Genomic DNA, 6,305 nt, shown 5'->3' with positions numbered 1-6,305 from the left:
AATTCCATGTTCTCCTCACGCATAAATAAAATCTTTTTTAAATTAATGGAAAAATCTACTTAGTTGGCAAGAAACAAGAGTGACATCATAAAGAGTAACTTAGTAGCCCAAAGGAAGGTCAATGCTGTGGTCTGGGAGCCAGATGAGCCCCAGTCCTGGTCCCAGGAGACTTGCTTTTTGTTTTGTTTTGTTTCCAGCCCCTCAATCCACAGAAAAGAGCTAGAAAATACATAGGCTATATTCCTGTAGTTCTACTTACCAGTGATGCCTAGAGCAGAGAGACTTGCAAAACATCAGGGCCAGAAAAAACCACCAAGGGTTACTTGACCTTAAGGAGAGCTCTGAAGATTTGAGAGCTAACCATGACACTCTTTCAGTCTCTTCACTGAGTCCAGAAGCTCAATGAAGCTCTTTTTCTAGGCCCTTGCTACTCAAAGTGTTGTCCTGTAGCACTAGCATCACCTGTGAGCTTATTAGAAATGGCTCAACCTCTGACTTATAAATTAGAAACTTCATTTTAACAAGATCCCCATATGCTCCAAATTCACATTAAAGTTGGAGCAGCATTGGTCTCAAAGTGTGTTCAGCTTCTGACTATAAAATTTAGCAAGATGGTCCTTAGATCAGAAGATATTTGAAGAATTTTTTAGCTCTGAGAGATTTGAGCTCTATACATTCAAGCCTCAAATTGTGGCAAAGCTCTACGATGCTAAAAAATAGTTTTTGTCTTCTCAATTCTAGACATACTGATTTTTATTTTCATTCTTTTTACTTTTTTTTCCTTTTCTTTTGACAAAACATCGCCTTTATTACCAATAGTCTTTAGCCAATGAAGCTGAAGTATGAAAGCCAAATGGGCTTGTGAAATCTCCATGGCCCTGCTTCTAACTACTCCCCAATTAAGACCTTTGGATAATATTTTTAAAGAAAAATCTCAGAGCAGACACATCAAGGCAGACAGCCTTGCATGAAGGAAGAAGACAAAATGCCTAATGCTTACAAGCATCTAATCAATTATCTCAATTAATTTAAAAAACATAGAGTAAATGTTCAATCCTTAACCAGTGAGGAGAAATGAATGTGGCCGTGAGGCTGGAAGTGTTACCCTGGAAAAGCCCTTCCAAGTGAGCTTCTTCATGTCTTTTAGGATATCTTCCCCCTTTTTTAAAATCCCCTATCAATTTATATATTTGTGGGGTTTTTTAAAATTAAATTTACTGGGACGACATTGGTTAATGAAATTATATAGGTTTCAAGCATACGATTCAATAATAATCATCCGTATATGGCACTGTGTGTTCACCACCCATAGTCAAATCTCCTTACATCATCATATATTTGATCACCTTTACCCTTCTCTATCTCCCCACCACCTCCCCTTTGGTAACCACTAAACTGCTGTCCATGTCCATGAGTCTCTGTTTGTCCTATTCATTTGTTGCTTTCAGTTTTATATCCCACATATGAGTGAAATCATATGGTTCTCAACTTTTCCTGTCTCACTTATTTTGCTTAGCATGATAATCTCAAGATCTATCCATGTTGTCACAAATGGCAGTATTTTATCTTCTTTTATGGCTGAGTAATATTCCATTGTATGTATGTATCACATCTTCTTTATCAAATCATCTATGGAAGGGCACTCCAGTTGTTTCTATGTCTTGGCCACTGTGAAAAATGCTTCAATGAACATCAGGATACATTTATCTTATGGATAAATGTTTTCAAATTTTGGGGATAGGTACCCAGAAGAGGGATTTCTGGGTCATATGGTAAATTTTCAGGATGTAAAATAAATGTACAAAAAATCCATTGTGTTCCTATATACTAACAATGAATTTTTAGAAAAAGAAATGAAAAAAAAATCCTTTTGCAATTGCAACAAAAAGAATAAAATAGGGCTTGCAGACTCCACCACTCCAGAGCTACTTGTGCCTAGCCATGGTCAACCCAACCATGTTCTTTGACATCGCTGTGGATGGTGAACCCTTGGGCTGCATCTCCTTTGAGCTGTTTGCAGACAAAGTTCCAAAGACAGCAGAAAACTTTAATGCTCTGAGCACTGGGTAGAAAGGATGTGGTTATAAAGCTTCCTGTTTTTACAGAATTATTCTGAGATTTATGTGCCAGGGTGGTGACTTCACATGCCATAATGGCACAGGTAGCAAGTCCATCTGTGGACAGAAATTTGATGATGAGAATTTTATCCTGAAACATACAAGCCCCGGCAATCTTGTCCATGGAAATTGCTGGGCCCAACACAAACAGCTCCCAGTTTTTCATCTGCACTGCCAAGACTGAGTGGTTGATTGGCAAGCATGTGGTCTTCAGTAAAGTGAAAAAAGGCATGAATATTGTGGAGGCCATGGAGCACTTTGGGTCCAGGAATGGCAAGACCAGCAAGAAAATCACCATTGCTGACTGTAGACGACCCTAATAAATTTGACGTGTTTTATCTTAACCACCAAACCATTCCTTCTGTAGCTCGTGAGAGCACCCTACATCCCACCTGCTCAGAACACCCTATTGTAATCTCTGCTCTCACTGAGGTTCTTTGGATTCTGGGTTTTCCTTGTACCTCCAAGTCTAGCTGAGTTGCAGAGTTAAGTTTATGATTATGAAATAAAAGTTAAACCAACAACAACAAAAAAAGAATAAAATACCTAAAAATAAACTTAACAAAGCATGCGAAGGACCTATACATTGAAAACTATTAAGACATTATAAAAAGAAACTAAAGAAGACACAAAGATATGGAAAGAAATTTCTTGTTCATGGATTGGAAAACTCAACATAGTTAAAATGGCTATACTACCCAAAGCAATATACAGATTTAATGCAATCCTCATCAAAATCCCTATGGCATTTTTTAAAGAAATAGAACAAAAAAATCATCACATTTGTATGGAAGCACAAAAGACCCTGAATAGCCAAAGCTATCCTGAGAAAAAAGAACAAGGCCAGAGGTATCACACTGCCTGACTTCAAATTATACTACAAAATGTCAATCTATATATTTGAATGTATAAAAATCCAATTCCTACAAGAAATTATTATGGATTGTGTAATTACTTTTACTTAGAAATGTGTCAAGAACACACGTACAACACACACGCGCATGCATGCATGTGTGCCTCAATTTCCTGAAGTTTAAAACATCTTTGCAGAGGACAAAATAAATGTTTTTGTACTAAGTAGATAATAAATGTTTCTTGAACTGTTATAGAAAAACAAACTTAGAATCCCTATTTTTAAAGGTTTAAAAAAAGAGTTACAAATTGTATTGGAAAGGTCAAAGAATGGAGTTCAATTACTAAGAATCACTATGATTTCTAAACATCTAAGTTGGGCCTTTATCTTGTGAATTAAAAGAAAGATGGATTGGGCATGCACAAAATTCCTGTTCCACCTTTGTTGCTCACTGACTCACCTCATCATGTCTGCTATTTCCCCATCTGTGTTGAAGAAGGTGAACTAGCCTGCTTTAAAATTCTGTTTCTAATGGCTTAGAATCCTTATGTATTATTAGCTCTATTATATATAAAAGGGTTATCGTTTTGACTAATAATTTTCTTTTAGTTGCTTCGTTTGTTCAGTTTCTTTCTTTTTTTTTTTTAATTTTGGAGAACTAGCAAGTTAGCATTATGGAAGGGGACATTTAGATGATGGCTCGCCTTATTAAAAATTTCGTCAAAGTTTTAAAACAACATTTCCCAAGAAGTTTTCCTTAAAATTGTAATAAGTGCTACATGTTAAAAATTTATTCCACTGTCAAATGAGTTGAGAAATACTGGGTTAAATAGATGAAAAAGAGCTATCTTCATGTACTGCTAATTAGGACTTTAGCGTGTTAATCCGGTTGAGAATCTGCAAGAACTAAGGTTTGATACGGTTGCAAAATTACCCCAATTTATTTGGTCATGGAATACTTTTGGGGTGAAATATCCAAAGGGACTATTGTTCTAAGGGAAGTACTGAACTCAAAGTGGAAGTCGAAGTCTTATACATACAGTGTTTTTCAAGTAGGGTGCCTAACAAAACAAGAGGGGAAAAGCTATCATAATTTAAATTCACTTATGCCTGGAGAAGATTTCTTGTCCAATTGACCTTTTCTAACATGAGGAAAGGGATTATCATGGGGAATTTCTTGCCTACATAAAAGGACACACTGCAGAGGATTTATCCCTAGTGGCTAAACACCGTTCCAACACTGTTCCAATGTATAAGAAGGATGACCTGCAGATTTGGGACCTTAACAGTGGAGATATTTTTAGATATAATTCAATATTTGAATTAAACAAACATAGCTGACTATATAGAAGCGTTGAAAGCTCAGCATTTATACTCAAGTAAGCAAATTGCAGCATTCTACATCAGCATCAAATTCTGAATGCTTTTCACCTAGATATCCTTCTGCAATTCAGTTTAAATGGTAGAAAATTAAATGTTACATCTCCCCAAATAAAGGTGAACACATAAAAAGGCAAGAATGTCAGAGAGATTATCAAAAATCCATCATGACCAATAGGTCAAATTATTCCAAAATTTTTATTTCTCAGTAAAAGATATTTTAGATAAATAAATATTTATGTCATACTAAACATTTATGCACTCTTTTAGAAAGTGAAGTTTGTTTACATGAAAACCTTCTGAAATGGAATCATATGTTTTGATCTTTGCAGGGTAAAAAATAAAAAATTAAAATGTTGCCTTAAGGCCCTAAAGACAGCCATATGCTTTTGCATACATTTTCACAACTCAGCAGCTGCTCACTGAACCTCTTCCATTTCAAGTTTTCCTGTTGACCACTCTCTTCTGCAAGGTTTCTGTGACTGCCGGATGGAAATATTTATGAAAACACTGGGGCAGCCAGGATCGTCCAAGTGTTTTCAAAATGTTTCCTTGGCAAAGAGTTGCTGGCAGGCAAAATGTGCTCCTACAAGGGTTTCAGTGAGTGTTTATGCTTCCTCGGTGTATTCCATTTGCAAATGTGGGCAGAGACCTAAACTGTGATCTCTAGAAGCTTTAAATGAAAAAGCTGAAATTCACTTTGCCTTAGAGAGGCTTCACACCTGCCAATACCCCTTCCACATCATTTTAATGGGTCTGTAGGCAGCCTCCTTTTTTAACCACATCTATAATCATAGACACTAACTGAGAAACTTGAGGCTCCTCATGATCTCCCTGAAAGAAATCAGTGAATTTGTTTCAGAAGAGTTGTTTCTTGAATGCCTGACTTAGAACTTTAAGTGCTAAGAAGGACAATGAAGTAGATTGGGAAATGTGGGAGGAAGTTCAGAAGAGAAAGATATAGAACTGGAGAGGATGTTTCATTCAAGGAACTGTAATAATATGGTGATGACTAGTAGAACATTGATCATCAGATGAGTGAGGCAGGGGATTAGGCAGGAGAAGTAGGCAACGCCCACATCATTAAGAACTTTCTAAATCATATGCAGGAATTTGCAGAATCACTGAAGTAAACAAAAGGTCCTGAAGCTATATTAGGAACTAGAGCAACACTGGACTTGAACCAAATGAAAAGAGATTGGAAAGTTTGAGCAAAGAGTGATAATGTTATATAAATGAAATCATACTACAAGTAACCTTTTGAGACTAGCCTCTTTTACTCACTCAGCATAATAGTGTGAGATTCATCCAAGTTGTTGCTTATATCAGTAGTTCCATCCTTTTTATTACAGAGTAGTATTTCATTGTGGATGTACCACAATTTGTTTATACATTTAACCATCGAAGGGCATTTGGGTTGCTTCCAGTTTGGGGAGATTATAAATAGAGCTGCTTTAAATATTCATACACAGAACTGTTTTGTTTTCTGATTATAGTAATGGTTACACAAATCTATATATGGGTTAAAATTTATAGAACTATAGACTATAAATGTTAATTTTACTACATGTTAATTCAAATATAAAATTTTAAAAAGTGATAATGAACTGAACTAAGAAAGTGGCAATGAGACTAGAAGAGAAAGATTTGAAATCATTCTAAGTAAGGTTGATTCAACAGATTATTTAAGTTTTACTAGGAGACAGAAATTTCAAGGGAGTAGATTTCAGCATTTGTAGGACAATAGTGAGTTTCATCCATTCATTTACCATTCATTCTCTGGATTTGATGAGAGCTTAGAAGAACAGCAACAATAAAAAGTAAATTTAAAAAGAAAAACTAACCTAGAGGACTCTTAAGAAGTTGATAGTGTTGTCAAGGCTTCCAGGGAGAAATACATTCACAATTGATTGAGTCATCCTGCCACATCAACCACTCCAGAATCTGGAACTTGC

At 35.9% G+C, this 6,305-nt stretch overlaps 1 pseudogene; it reads left to right on the top strand.

Moving 5' to 3' along the window:
• Positions 1 to 1,917: 1,917 nt before the first annotated feature.
• LOC105304724 lies at positions 1,918 to 2,437 on the top strand (annotated as a pseudogene).
• Positions 2,438 to 6,305: the final 3,868 nt, after the last annotated feature.

Source organism: Pteropus vampyrus, unplaced genomic scaffold (assembly GCF_000151845.1).
Source record: "Pteropus vampyrus isolate Shadow unplaced genomic scaffold, Pvam_2.0 Scaffold351, whole genome shotgun sequence".
In the NCBI taxonomy this organism is placed as follows: Eukaryota; Metazoa; Chordata; class Mammalia; order Chiroptera; family Pteropodidae; genus Pteropus; species Pteropus vampyrus.
Note: the sequence above shows the minus strand (reverse complement) of the source record. Positions and strands in the feature narration are given on the sequence as shown.